The sequence below is a fragment of the Nannobrachium achirus genome (assembly GCF_963921795.1).
Source record: "Nannobrachium achirus genome assembly, chromosome: 11".
In the NCBI taxonomy this organism is placed as follows: domain Eukaryota; kingdom Metazoa; phylum Chordata; class Actinopteri; order Myctophiformes; family Myctophidae; genus Nannobrachium; species Nannobrachium achirus.
In genome coordinates this window covers 32,527,148-32,543,237 of record NC_137820.1, presented here as the reverse complement: position 1 = coordinate 32,543,237, position 16,090 = coordinate 32,527,148, and the positions used below count along the sequence as shown (strand labels likewise).

The window sequence follows — 16,090 nt, the reverse complement described above, 5'->3', positions numbered from 1 at the left end:
TGAGAATCAATCCGGTTGAAGAATGAGAAGTGTTGTAGTTGTGGGTGTGGTCATGTTGTTTAGTAGCTGCTCAGTAGGAAGATGTGAGCAGCATCTCTAAATACCAACTTGCCTGCATCTGTATTCTCCTCCTGCTGCCAAGCAGATGCTGCTGGAGGCCATTTACATAATAGTGACTCCAAACAGGTGGATGTCAAATAAAGCATCCTCTCAAACAGAATGCAGTGGTACCAGGAAATTAAGTCCAGTAAGTTGATCAAAACGTCAAAGTGCAGCTTACAAATGTGTCTGTGTTCAAATGCAAGCTCAGCAAGTCAAAAAGTTACGTGCGGTACATGCATTGCTAGCAACCCCTAGTGAGCAGAAGTTCTAGTTGCGCTAGAAAATCAAAAATGTAGTTTGTTGTATTGTACAAATCAAGACTCATGTGAGCCACATGAGGTCTTTGTATGTGCTTCCGATTGTGCACACCAGATTAGTCCGTAATTACTTCTGTGCGTGCGTGCCTGTGTGCCTGCGTGCGTGTGTGTCTTCTGCCATGTCTGCCAGTACCAGTAGTAGTTTCATTTCATCTGTGTCTCAGAGGGGGGTCCTGGTCTCTCAGTTTGCTACGGAGGCTGATTTATTCATCTTTTTGTGTCGTTTTTACTAGACAACTTAACGATGTCTCAGCAGGAGACGAGCAGTGTCCTGTTAGATACCCGTTTAATCCCAACAGTCACATTTATGACCACGTCTCTTTTTTTCTTTTCTCCCTATTCTTTCGGAAGCTCTAAAACAGTGGTTTTCAACCCTTTTCATATCAAGGTCCATTATTTATTCGGCATTTGAGCCACGGTCCACCATTTGATGAGATTTGGCCTCTCAGACCAAAAACTAATATGTTGTTATCGTTGGATAAGATTTTGTCCACAATTCCATGCTGTATTGATGTGGTACCATAGGAGAGATAACAGGCAAACGTTGACCAAAATAACAATTCTTCTACATTCTCTCTTTGTGTAGACTTCTGGCAATTTAAGTCATGGAGATGTTTAACAATAATTTTACTCTTGAGAGTGTAAAATAAAACCCAATGAACCCTTAAAGGAATAGTTCACCCCCAAAATGACTTTTTTCCTATCGATTATTCACCCCATGAAGACTTGAGTTCAATAATAGTGTTTTGTTTTTGTTGCATTGTTAAGATAATGCATTTGGGTCTTCATCCAGAATCAGTGGGGCAAAATTTATTGAAATCAAATTCTCAAAGACCACTGATTAAAAACCACTGCTCTAAAAGTGTTGTTGATGCTGTTGGGCAAGAAAATCTACTTTGAAATTATTACTATAGAGGTCAATGTCATGTTTCTATTAAAAGAAATGGTACTTGTACCTTTGGCATCCGATGCTCACGCCGAGGGATGCGTTTCACGTACACCACGCTGACAGTGAGGGAATGTTAATTAACCACACTATTCCCACACTATTGATATGCAACTCGAATTTCCCTGAGTTAACAGAAACACCCGGTGTATGTTGGTTTTTCATTATCCGACAAATGAGAAAATGCCTCTTTTTTTTTTACAAATCATATCTGTTTACAGCTCACATCCACACTAATTAGCTGGGCTCACAAGTTTAAGGTTTGATTTAGCTTTTTGCTCCTAAAATGGCAGTGGAAAACACTAGACGCCATCAACGTTCATGCCTCTCCACACTGTCAACACTCATTCACAACTTACAGCCGAGGTAACGCTGGGTCAAGTACCTCCCAATGTTTTCCCCTGTCTTGTGCTGGGAGTTTTGGCATGTGTTTATCTGAGGAGAAGTGAGTGGTATGGTTGTGTGAGTGCAGCATTAGTATGCATGAGCCTCATTAAGTATGCACTCATCAAGGGGCTTCACAATTTTTTATTTGGACTCTCTTTGCAGGAGTACAAATCACTGATACTCATATGTGATGACACCAGTAACTGTGAGCCAGGCTGTCCTCTGACTCTTCACAGAGAGATGAAGAGGTGAAACAGACTTCAGTCGTCAGACAGAAGTTAGCTCTCAGCATGTGGGCATGGCACAGGGTTCTTTACTCCCTGTTAAAAGAACTCCTCAGTGGAACAGAAAAGAAACAAATCTACGCTTTCAGTGTTTATTCTCTTCCCAGAAGTGAAATTGCCATTTCATAAGCATGCCCCTCACAACTTGAGAGTACAGTACTTAAAATAAATGAAAAATAATAACCATATCCAAATATATGACATTTCTGTTGGTCTTAGAATCGCCTTTTTTCCCTTGAATACATCCATGGCAGGATAGTGATTTGTCACGTTGTTAACTCCAGACTTTTGCCCCATGAAGTAGGCCTAAACAAAGAAATAAATACCAAGAGATCAAAAGAGACTTTACTTGCCATTCGCACGAATGCATAGGCTTTTTTTGGGAGCACAGCTCCCAGTGCCAGCATTTAAAAAGATACAAATACAGCCAACAACAAGAGACAAGAAATAACATAGTACATCCGACAATACTAAGTACTGTAGGCTACTCGCAAAACCAAAGGCTTATAAGAAACATTTGAGAAAAGCTAGCTGTTCCGAATCAGAGTTTAACTAACTTTTGACCAAAATCTGATTATTTTGTTTTTGAGCTGTGCTGTAAACTGTCTGTGAGCCCATAGGTTGACTGTCTGGGCTGGGTCACATATGGCCTAGCCTCGGAAACCCAGGCTTATTTTGGCGATCGGAAGAAAAAGAAGCCTGGGCGATCGCGTTATGATCACTGTTGTAGGAAGTGTAGATGTCATGACGCAGCAGCGTTCTCTGTGCTGAGCAGAGCACCAGAGGGGGGTGGGGGGAGGAGAACACATGCTATTGACCGGAGACTCGTGGAGAGATTCGCCGCGCCCGCCCATCTGCCTACACAAACTGTCCGCGTTAGTTCAGAGTGCATATGGCCATGGAATAGGGCATTAAGTGTAAAATATTTGTACTTTTACAGATAATGACTTTGACGGTTGTAGGAGCTCTTTTTGTTTTTTCAAACATCCTAACTAGGATTATTCAGGTAGCCTCTGGTGTGTGGTCATGGACTCTGAGTTAATGTGTTGCGCTACACATTTATTGTGGTAATAATGGCTCCAGTTATTGCCAGAGCTGATCATAACCAGCAGCATGCTGTCACTAATGGCCATCTTCAGGCAGACCTTGACAGCTGATGAATAAAACATAGTGAGTTTGAGTGCTTCACGTGCAGAGGTTGGGAGCGCTTTTGTCAATTTGTGTCCAGGTTACCGACTGTGTGTGTGTGTGTGTGTGTGTGTGTGTGTGTGTGTGTGTGTGTGTGTGTGTGTGTGGGTGCGTGCGTGCGTGCGTGCGTGCGTGCGTGCGTGTGTATCTCACCACACACTATATATATTTCTGTACAGGTGTCACTTAGGGCCTACACGGTATTCTGGGGCGAACATATGGTGAAAATACGACATTTCGTGTCCAGGGAAAATGGAGGGGGGTCTGGAATAGACCCCTGGGGGACTCCAGCCTTACTGAAAGTGATTGGAGCTTGTACGACCCCCATCTTTCTTTTTTACAGCCATAAACCTGTGATTTGATGTAAACCTGTCTGTGAGCTGAGTTGAGTTGAGTTGAGTTGAAGTGTCTCAATGATTTCAGAGAAAGTTCTGCATGAACTCTAGATATTACAGGATGACTTCGGGAAAGAAGCTGCGTTGGTGGCACAGAGGCGGTACATCGCAACCTCTTCTTCGCCCTGCCGGTGTTCTGGTCACTGAAAGTCAGTAGCTGACAGTAGTCATGTTTCCATAAACTTATTCGGATATAGGAAGTGAATTATCAGAAATGAATTATCAGAAAAAGCGAACTTAGACTGTTTCCATTTGCCGGGGTCTTTCGAATTACCTCCTTGCCCCCACCGTTGTGCTTAGGGTCCTTGGGAAACGCCAGGTCGCAGAAGAGCGACACAAACAACACATAAACAGAGACTGAACGTGATACTGAGACAGTTTGTTATGAGTTTAGCTTGAACAAATCTTTGTTTTAAGTTCTGTCGGATGTTGTCTTTGCACAACAGTCTGTAAAGAGCTTCAGCTGAGCTGGCACGTTGTGAAAACGGGTTCAGACGGTTTGTTTTGTGGGCTAATGCTAATACAATGGACCAGAACGTCATCATTTATTCACATTTATTGGCTGACCCGTTTCCATTCACTAATGCGCATTTAGTTTATTTGATAAAGCCTCAAAATCCACCTCCTCCAAGCGGATAAAAGTTTTTGCGGATAATGAAAGTTTATTCGAATTTTGAAGTGTTTCCATAAAAAGATTTTTGCGCAAAACCCTTAATGTGCATTAACAGGCTTTATGGAAACGCAACTAGTGATCCAATGTTCCTCCAAGTGGAAGTGGACAGTGGACTACTCGTTGCAGCCTGGTCTTGGAAAGAGAGGTGCTGAGGGGGAACCAGATGATGATGGATGTGGTCAGAACACTCTCGATGGTGGCTGAGTAGAAGTTCTACAGGGTGGGCTTCAAGATGTTGAGCCACTTCATCATAGTGCTGGTGATCCAGAGCAAATGTAAAGATGGAGAGAGTATTTGCAGAAGTTTGCTATGAGCGTGCTTGCTCTACAAGACGGCCCAGGTGTCTTGGTAGGAGATGTTGGAGATGAGAAACGTTCAGTTATGTCATCTGCAAACTTCAGATGTGTCTGTGGAGGTACCGTTGTTTTGGGTTGAGATTGGCACATTCCCTGGGGCAATCTGCCCAGATCATGCATCCGTGTCTTCTTCTTTTTAATGTTTTTTTTTTATCTCAAAAAACGCCTGCAATGTAGTGCATTTGAAACTACGCTGCAGTGCACATCATGGGGTGATCACTGCTTGCCTCCTGTGAATTGTTTTGTTTTTATTTTTATTTATTACATTTTTATTTCATTGCTGAGTGAGGTCAGAGGACAAAGTGACATGAGTGAGATGAAAAAACCTGAGTGAAATGTGCCAATGTCAACCAGAAACATCGGTACAGTCATTTGTCAAAAAGGGTAAAAACCTTTCAGCAGTAATGGGGAATGTGCAGAATAAGGAAGAGGGAGGATCGTTATAGACAATTTGCACATTCAGCATACGTACCTACAGTACTGTATACATCAAATTCACTTGCTTATTTCACTTGCACGTTAGCGGAAGTAACATTTTGAGCGGCTAGAGTTTTAGAGATTGAAGGCAGTTTTAGTTTTATTCATTTTCTTTTCTTTTCTTGTTCTTTTGTTTTTGTTCTTTGTCCTTGTCCTCGTCCAGGACTCTGACAGCCGCAGGGAAGAAAAGAAATCTCTCTGAACCTTGAGCCCCAGGCAATGAGACACCGCAAGCACTTTCCAGTCTGCAGCAGTGTCCGTTACTGGGGTGGCTTTCTAGTTAGTCCTGTGGCTTCCGAGTGTTATGATGATTTGTGGGGTGGGGGCCGGCGTCAGCAGTGTTTTATGGAGTTCAGTTCAGTGATGGCTCTTGGGGAAAGCTATTTTTGAGGCTGCAAAGGCCCCGTAGTGCATTCAAAGACAGCAGAGAAAAAGAGATGATTACAGAGTTACATCTTTCAGAGTACGCCTGTCGCTGAGGAGGCAGCGTGATTTGAAGGTGTCTTCCAAGTGAGGGAAGAGAGAGGCCAATTATTTTCTGGGCCGTGTTTATGGCTCTCCGGAGACACATCCCGTCTGCAGCTCAAACATTTGCATGCCACGCTGTAGTAACTGTTAGAATATCAACATTTTGTGTCTATTGGACCATTTTAACTCTTTTACCGCTTCGAACGTTAACGCTCGTCCCAATTCTGACGGAGGCACGTTGCCAATACGAACGGCCGTTCTTTTACCTTGTTTGATGACTGTAAGCTCATGAGAGGTCGCGCGGGTGTGTACAGTAAAAAACATCTCCCGTAATGCTGCTTTCAAATCTCCACCACACATAAACATCGATGATGTCCAATTCACTTCCTGGCTGTTCTCTGTGGACCTGGTCTAGATTATGCATTTCTATGCTCTGAACGACGGAAAGATGGGAGGGCCATTTCACATCCATTCATTGCATAAGGCTTCCCCCTGCCGTCAGTTTGGCTACAGTACATGTATATGTGTTCTGTTCATTGAAAACGATTATTTTTGGAAATCGTCCATAGATAATTTTCTATAACATCGCAAGGGTAAGCTACTTTTTGCTGGCACCAGCACAAATAAATAAATAATAAATCTGGCAATAGAACTGTTAATATTGAGCGGTACATATCACAACCCTAATTCTGGGGAATAAATACAATGATGTGCAGTTTGTGCACCACTTTTACTACATCACGGCTATTGTCATGATGTGGTTTTTACAGTTGTTGTAGTTTTATTGTCGTTTATCCTCCATAACTTGAGATTGTGATCATGGACAACAATATTGTAAAAATCTACTTCATAATCTATACAGCATTGCATTAGTCTAATTATAATAACACCAACCTCTCTTTAGGCTTGGCAGCGAGTTTATTTGTATTGCTCATTTCAACAACAAGGCAGTTCAAAGTGCTTACAGAGCAAAATAAACACATTTTAAAAGGACACTTAGTTATAACAGCAACAGAATAAGTAAAAAGTAATATAGTTGTAAGATTACATTGCAGAAGAATGATTAAAGAATCTCAATAAAAGGCAGCGTCAAACAGAAACGTTTTTAACTTTGATTTAAAAGAACTAAGAGTTTGTTCCAGATACTGTACAACGTCCAGTCTTTATGTGGTGCATAAAGACTGGACGTTGCTTCTCCACATATAGTTCTGATTCTGGGGACAGAAGAAAGACCTGTCCAAGGTGACCTGAGAGAAATAGATGCTTCACAAGATAAGAAATGTATTTTGTCTCTAAACCAAGCAATGATTATACCAAACAAACACTTATAGTACTTTGAAATCAATTCTTTGACAGACAGGTCAAGGTCTTAGAAGTGGGGTGATAAGAATGCATGGACATGTTTCTCTAAGTCTCGCTGAGATACAACTCCTTTCATTCTTGATATATTATTAAGGTGATTAGGCTGCCTTTAAAATTGTGTTAACGTGGCTGTTGAAATTCAGGTCTGTGTCCATGACTGCACCAAGATGTTTTTCTTGGGTTGTGGTTTTTACATGACCAAAACGAAGTTGAGCGCTTACTTTGAATCCTCTTTTCTTTAGCTCCAAAAACTATCAGTTGAGTTTTGTCTTTATTTAATTGAAGAAAATTATGGCCCATCCTATCATAGATTGTTTCAATATTTGTTTAAACTTGGCTACCATATATATCATTTTGCATTTCTTCTAACTTTATAGTACCTTGTCCTGTGATGATTCTAATTACAAATCCTTATCCCTCTTCAATTGGAACCAATTAAATGAGTCCCTGGGATGATTAATTATTGTTAATTGGTGGTTAAAGAGGAATATTTGGACATGTAGCCCCGGCGGGAACCCCAACACCTCCAATCCCCCGTGAACAACAGCACCCCTGTTTGATCTGCACTAATCTAATTAACAATTAAACTGGAACACCTGGGCTCACAACACACACACACACACACACACACACACACACACACACACACACACACACACACACACACACACACACACACACACACACGTCACACACACGTCACACACACTCCACACACACTCACATAATGTACCGCCTCTCTCTTACCATGGGGGGCATGCAGTCATAGTGGGGGGATATTTCCCCAGTCTCCATCTAACTGGCGTGTAATTGATGGTGTGATGAAGCACCTGATTGGATTAGCCCCGCTTCTCTCCTTCAGCTCCGACTCGCTGCAGCCTTAAACCCAACCTTGACTTCAATTAACCCTGCACTCATCAGAGAGAGATGAGGGATGCCTTAGCATCCACTTGTTAATTGACCTGAAGAGGCAACGTTGCAGTGTCATTTAAAATCAACACCTATAATGAATCTATGTCATTTACAATCAATACGCACATTGAATCAATGTGATTCACCATCAATATTCACAGTAATTCACAATCAATAAATACACATAATCAATGCAGTATCACATGCAGTTTTTGCAGTAAGACATTCGATCTTATCTCCTTTAATTTATATTTAATATAATGATGCTGTTAGATTTGTTCCCAAGGAGTGTTCCCAAGGAGTTCTCAAATGGCACATCTGTATATCTTTTGGAGATTGTGGCTACTCGAGACTAAGTCACACAAACAATCTGAAAGGTTTTCTAAGGCTGCACACACACTGGAACGCACTAAGTTGAGTGAGAGTTGTGTGGGGGAGGTGGGGGGCAGAGACAGCACAATGCATTCCGGATGGAAGTCTAGTGGTTTGAAGTCTAGTGCGTGTTGTGTGCTTGCACAGAGCACCATCCAACAAGCACACAACACGCACTAGACTTCAAACCACTAGACTTCCATCCGGAATGCATTGTGCTGTCTCTGCCCCCCGCCTCCCCCACACAACTCTCACTCAACTTAGTGCGTTCCAGTGTGTGTGCAGCCTAGGAGCATAATAGAGGAGGAAAAAATCCTAAAAAAGAGCCTTAGTTTTTGAGGTACCCCTACCCGGGGTAGAACAAAACGCGACATAGTTTTTTCATATCTTTAGGATGTCCCCTTCATGAAATGGATTGTCCCAAGTTTTACTTTGACTGCAAAAGTCATGAAATTGATCCATGAAGGGACTCATCACATAGGCAAAAAAACGCCTATCCTGAAAGATGGAGTTCCAAGTCAATCCTTTGTCATTTTCTACCTGCAGGTTGTTTTTACCTCATACTTGCACAGATGGTCCACAGGTAGTGTCCTTACATCCCAGAACAATCAGAATGCAAAAATATGGTTCTGTTTTGAATCTGCAGCCTTTTATATAAGGACTTTCTATAGGCGGAAATTACATTTCTAAGGAATGTTCCCCTGTAAGTCTGGTGATAATCTTCTATAAGGGGTAGAACAAAACGCGACATAGTTTTTTCATATCTTTAGGATGTCCCCTTCATGAAATGCACTGTCCCGAGTTTTACTTTTACTGCCAAAGTCATGAAATTGTTCCATGAAGGGACTCACCACATACTGTAGGCAAAAATCGCCTACCCTGAAAGATGGGGTTCCAATTCAATCCTTTGTCATTTTCTACCTGCAGGTTGCTTTTACCTCATAATTGCACAGATGGTCTACAAGTAGTGTCCTTACATCCCAGAACAATCAGAATGCAAAAATATGGTTCTGTTTTGAATCTGCAGCCTTTAATATAAGGACTTTCTATAGGCGGAAATGACATTCCTAAGGAAGAATCCCCTGTGATCCTGGAGATAATCTTCTATAAGGGGTAGTACAAACCCTGACAGTGTTTTTACTTGTCCTCTTCATGAAATGGATGGTCAGTAGTTTTACTTTTACTGCAGAAGTCATGAAATTGATCCATAAAGGTACCCACCATAAAAAAGCCTACCCTGAAAGATGGAGTTCCAAGTCAATCCTTTGTCATTTTCTACCTGCTGGTTGTTTCATCTCATATTGCACAGATGGTCTACAGGTAGTGTCCCTACATCCCAAGGGGGAGGCTCTCTCCATTCCGACATGTCGCCACTCCGAAATGGACTTCTTATTGTCGGAGTGGCGACACTCCCATGGGCCTAAGGTTTAGGGTTAGGGGTAGAGATAGGGTTAGTGTCGGAATGCAGACATGTCGGAAAGGAGACATGTCGGAGTGGAGAGATGCACCCATCCCAAGGCCTAATTCTCTTCACCTCAAAAGCAGCAAACATATTGTTCTATAAGCAGTCTATGGTATTCAGACTTAAATGCAGTACATTATATATGTAAGCCTATATTCAGTAGAATACACTACACTTTGTGCGCCATTCTTAATGCCAAATAATCAGCAGCCTTTTCTCATTTTCATTTATTTCTTTTTCAATCAACAACTATTTTGAGCAGTGTAAGGGAGACTGACCAATGTTTGATTATTTGGCATGCAGTAAGCCAAAGATTCTCAGATCCTGAAGTTCATGAATGTGCTTCGCCAGCTTGTTGAAAGCTGTATTATTGCTTATTCTGAACAGGCTGCTTGTTGCATTGCATCCAGTCAATGCATGCCATGCTAGAAGACTCTCACACAAAGCCACTCCCAATGTATTTGTAATATCAGACATTGGGATGTATCGTTGTCTATCCCATGACCAGCATGCATGAAAATGGCAGCTATTCCAAGGAGTTGTTGACTGACATAGTAGGCGAGCAACACAAGTATATCCACAGTACTGTACATATAAATTAGGTCAGGGTCTGAGAACCTTTGGCTTGACAGATAGTCTACCAGAGGCTTCAGGATGTTCAAGACAATATGCCCTCACTCTCTATGGCCTAAAAAAGAAGGCAAAGGGCCAGGTGTGTTCTAGTCTTGATGAGCTCCGTTGTATTCTTGCATCAACGACAGACATGCCAGTCTCACACCTGCCTCCCACTGAGGATATTTTTGAATGTTCAACAGGCTATGTACCAAACTGGTACAGTATATGGTGCCACAATCATGTCCCCAAACCCCTTTTGTGGAATCCAGTTGGGAAGGGTTGGATGCTAAAGGATACATCACTAAAGCCTGTCCTATAGCCTGCACCAAGCAGTAAGAGACCTCACCCAACTCTACTGCTATGATAAGGATTGTTGCAGTCAAAGTAGTACGTGCCTCAATGTCTCTCTGTGGGATTGTGTTGTACATAATATTGCTCCTGTATTTACAGTACATTGCCTGTAAACTAAAATAAACAAGAAATGACACAATCCTTTTATACCAGCTTGTGCCTTGTGGACCAGCCTTGACTGTAGAGCATTGTAGTGGCCCTTGGTTGTAATCCACTGGGAACTGAATTCCTTCTTACCGTTTATATTATAATAATATATACCATCATACCATATTTATTACCATAACATAAATAGTAAGACTGAATTCAATTAATCCATTGACCAGCCATTGACCAATAGATACACAGCCGATTACGTCACGAACAAACTCCTGACAAAATGATGTCTGAATTTGGGAGATCACAGCTTTGTATCCATTGACCAGCTTTGCAAATTGGTCAGTCCCCCTCACACTCAAATTAATTGTTGATATGAAAATATTGAAAAAGAAATAAACGAAATAAATTAAAATGAGAAAAAGCTGCTGTTTGATTATTTGGCATGCAGTAAGAATGGCACACATATATAGAAAAACTCCTGATTCACAATACAAGCATATTATGACATATTCTTCTGGTTTATTTTGGTTGTTGGTGTATTCCCTATTGACAATCTGAATGGAGTTTGTTAATTTGTATTGATAATGAGCACCTTATCGATCCTGCTTATTGACCCATGGGCTTTTATCGAGCCCACTGTTGAGCGCTTTATAATATTTTGTGGGAAGATGTGAGATGTGAGATTCTGAACAGAACTGGTATCTTTTTGCATTGGCCAGTTGTTGTGAGTCTGAGTTTGTCTATGAGGATGAGAATTGACAAAAGTAAAAAATATTGTCATTTAATATCTTTAGAAAATCATTCATTAGTGTGCAGTAAGTGTTAAATGGCTATATATTATGAATAGTACTGTAACAATGTATTAATCGCCTCTTGTCTTGATTATTTAAACATGATGTCATGGGCCGCTATGCTTAATAACAAGCTTGATAAGCCCAAAGCTTATTGATACCAGGATATCAAGTTTGTAGTAGGCCCTTGTTTCCAGCTCCTTCCCTACCAGTAAGTGGAAATGGTGTATGATTAACTTGTGGGGATATTTCTGCCCTTTCTTGGTAAATCACTTTTTTGCATTCTGATTATTTTGGGATTTAAGGACGCTACCTGTAGACCATCTGTGCAAGAATGAGGTAAAAACAACCAGCAATAGAAAATTACAAAGGATTGACTTGGAACTCCATCTTTCAGGGTAGGCGTATTTTTTGCCTATGTGGTGAGTCCCTTCATGGATCAATTTCATGACTTTTGCAGTAAAAGCAAAACTACTGACCATCCATTTCATGAAGAGGACAAGTAAAAGTTATGAAAAAACTTTGTCATAGTTTGTACTACCCCTTATAGAAGGATTACAGGGGAATTTTCCTTAGGAATGTCATTTCCGCCTATAGAAGGTCCTTATATAAAAGGCAGCAGATTCAAAACAGAACCATATTTTTGCATTCTGATTGTTCTGGGATGTAAGGACACTACCTGTAGACCTTCTGTGCAAGTATGAGGTGAAAACAACCTGCAGGTAGAAAATGACAAAGGTTTGACTTGGAACTCCATCTTTCAGGATAGGCGTTTTTTTGCTTATGTGGTGAGTCCCTTCATGGATCAATTTCATGACTTTTGCAGTAAAAGCAAAACTCGGGACAATCCATTTCATGAAAGGGACATCCTAAAGATATGAAAAAACTATGTCGCGTTTTGTTCTACCCCGGGTAGGGGTATGGTCAACTTCTGGCCTATTTTTTCCTCTACTATAAGGCAGGGTAGAGAGAGAGAGGGGGGAAAAAAGAGAGAGGATGAAATACAGAATTACTACACAACTAAATCCAGACCAAGTCTTACTGATATCACATAGGCAGCCATAATTTAAATTAGCTGGCTAGCCCACAAGGAAATATTATGAAGTGACAGATGGCCTCCTTCAGAATCAAAGATGGATTACATAAACAAGATTGTGCATCAGAAGTCAACCACCTGACTATTCCACATGCTGAAATGTGTACGTCATTAATCATCATCGGCGCCGTAAATTAACATAGCACTTTCAATCTGTTAAAGCACCGAGGCTGGCACCAACGTTGCCTTGTTCAAAAGGTTGATTAGTGGCTCGCTCATTTGCTTCGTGGAACCTTTGTAAATGCTGTAAGTCAGGGTAAAACATGTGAGAAGCCTTGTTTCCTTGTGTTATACTCAGTTTAATTGTGTAAGTCATAAAACACTGAGAAATGTTTGAAATGTACAGGAATTTATTAGTGTGGTTGCTATAGGCAACACACTATTTTCTAGCCCAACTTTATTCTTCGGTAACGCTTTACTTTACAGTACGGTAATTACTGGGTATTACCTAGTAGTTACCTGGTAATAAGTACCTGGTAATTACTGTACTGTAAAGCGTTACCTATTCTTCTTTATAGAGTAGCGTTTAACCAATGCGTAAGCAGCCCAACTTTATTGTTCTTCATAGAGTACATTTTAGCCAATGCGGAAGCAGCCCAACTTTATTCTTTATAGAGTAACTTTTAGCCAAGAGAGAGAGAGAGAGAGAGAGAGAGAGAGAGAGAGAGAGAGAGAGAGAGAGAGAGAGAGAGAGAGAGAGAGAGAGATTTAATTGAATGAGGTTCATGAATTTTCTTTTACCCTCTTCAAACACAAATACTGTACATATTCCCTGCAAGATCAAAATACTTTCCTCAAACAAACAACCATGTGAGGTGTTATCCAGTCATGCTTGGAGATTGAGGACAACAGCACACCACAGATGGAAGGAGTCAACATCAGTGTTTGGAAGGAAACTAATATATCAGATTCTTAACTCCATAAGTCTTCCCTCTTTCCTATGTCCTCCAGGTCTCGCTCTAGTGAGCATTGAGTGAGTGCATTTGTGGGACTGATGAAAGAAATTGATCACTTGCCCAGATACTGTACTAAGAGCCTCACATGGCATCAACTTACAGTAATTAAATATTGTCTAGATGATTAATCATGTCGGAGGGTGCAGGAAGCATTTCTTGACACTGTTGGCAACCAGCCTGGTAGAGTTAGAGAGAGAGAGATAAGGTAAGATCAGGAAAATTCAAGAGCAACAGCAGCAAGGAAACACAGGGAGGACATAAGTATAAATGTATAAAAGATATCAGAAAGTTCAAACAGCTTAAATCAGCTCCCAAGATAGCTGAACGTTTTAACGTTCACGTGAAGTCTAAGTTAAAGCATGTTGAAGTTGCATGTTGAAGGACTGCAAAAAAGGTGAAGGCGCTGGAATTTTCTAAATTTTCACTAGACCTACATAAATAAATTCATAAAAAGTTGAATGGTTCAAAAAGTATGAACATAAAAAAAGAGAAACAACCAATCGGAATCCAAAAGTAGCTGAAAGCTTTTTGAAAAAATGTTCAAGGTAAAAGTATGAAAGAGTGCAACAAAAAATAAGTTGAACGCATCTGCTTGACACCATTAAAAGCTGAAAATTCTAACAGTTTTGACAGTTTCTAGCTAAGAGTATGTGAAAGTAGTGGGAGTCACATAAGATGCAGAGAATACATAGAATAAAACACAAAGCATGCATTTGCTAAAGTGAGGACACTAATAAACATAACATAAAAAACATTAGTCTTCCCAAAGAAAAAAACACTTTATTTCACTAAACAAAATGACTAGACTAGATTAACAAAAGAACGACCGACAAGAAGCCCAAACTAAAGGAAAAAAATCAAACCTCGGTTCGAAGTGAAGCGGTGAATCTGAGTATAAAATTGTCTAGAGAGCCAAATTGTCATGTGAAGCTTGACTATATTAGGACTACTGAATATATTAGGACTACTGCGGCACATTTGGGTGCCGCAGTAGTCCTAATATATTCAATGTGTTCTAGAGCTATGAACTCTGTATATACATTCGGTTCGAAGTGAAGTGGTGAACTTTTATTCTATGTGTTCTAGAGCTTCAGAATTCAGAATTCTGAATGATTTTATCTGGAGGGCTGGATTGTCAATCATCCAATCATCAGACCGGGACGGACACTACACACATATTCTGGACGTACGGGACAGATAAAACCTGTTCATTATGGACTGAAATGACCATATATGGACAAGAGGGGACACACAAAGCCACTCCTTGGAAGCGGCTTTCACCGCTTCAAAAACAACATACATCAGTCCAAAACCGGTTTTAATCTACAAAGGGACATACAGTACATAACTTGCTTTTCTCCAACAGCTATCAGCTCACAGCTGTACCAGATAATGTCAGTGTGCTCGCAGGATTCTACCGTAGGCAAGCCCAAAGGGCAGGTGCAATCAATCTCCCAAAATCAAAGCTCTCCCTGTGGCTGTATCGGTGGGGTAGGGTTTGATTTCTTTAGGCTTCTATTCTATCTTGCCTCGGCCTCCGGAAACCAACAGAATGTCCCACGACGAGCATCTGTTGCCCAGTAGTCGGATGAAAAAATAACGGAGCACCTTAATGACTCACCTGGTAAGACACACAAAATAATAAATGGTGCATAATTATTTATAATATGCATTACATACACAGCAGAGGAAACCATGCAAGGTACCAGAGCAGTTTGGGGTTCAATGACACTTCAACACTAACTCAGGGGGAGCCGGGATCGAACCGGGAACTTTCCGTTTCCCAAACCTCCTGAGCCGCTTGCCTGTATGAACAAATCTATAGTCCTTATTGCTTGATTTTAATCCAACCCAAGACTCCCACACACTGCTGTGTCATTCCCCATCTCTCTCTCCCACCTTTCCTGTCTCCCTCTCACTGTCAGTATGAAAAATAAAGTGCTGAAAAAAAATGCAACAATCTTGTTGAAAGTGTACACATTGCTCCACACGCTGCAAAAGCAATGTAATCTTCCTGTCCCGCCTCAGTGGAGTTCAACCCCAACCTCATCATAAACCTTCTCCATGGCTGCATAATTGTGAAAAGCATGAGTGGTATTCATCAGATCAAACTTGTGGTCTAGCTGAGGCCAGGCCTTAGCAATAGCAGCGCCAGCGGTGTTGCTCAACATGCACATCGCCTCTGGACCATGGCCAAATATTATACAGTGTCAGATCAACATTAAGAGCACCAAAAGGAAACAAAATAAGGTTGTGATGGAGGATACAATCTGACTACTGAGCCTCTTGGGAAGCTCCATGTCAGGTTTATTACAGAAGATATCATAGATAGCCTAATTATCCTCCAGCATTGATGTCATAGACAGACTGCTCTATGGTGAGAGGTCAGAATGGAATTATATAGGGTTCCAATATGACTGTGGAAACCTGGGGAGCTTGGTAGATGCATGGTAGAACTCCAGCTTGGACTTCTTGTCGTAT

The 16,090-nt window shown here is 41.1% G+C and overlaps 1 protein-coding gene across 1 annotated transcript in view; it reads left to right on the top strand.

Annotated features, from left to right (window-relative positions):
- LOC308294290 (cadherin-13-like) overlaps positions 1-16,090 on the top strand; it is a gene marked incomplete at both ends in the record, with an annotated part of 191,906 nt that overhangs the window by 136,733 nt on the left and 39,083 nt on the right. The gene's annotated exons all lie outside the window — the stretch shown is intronic.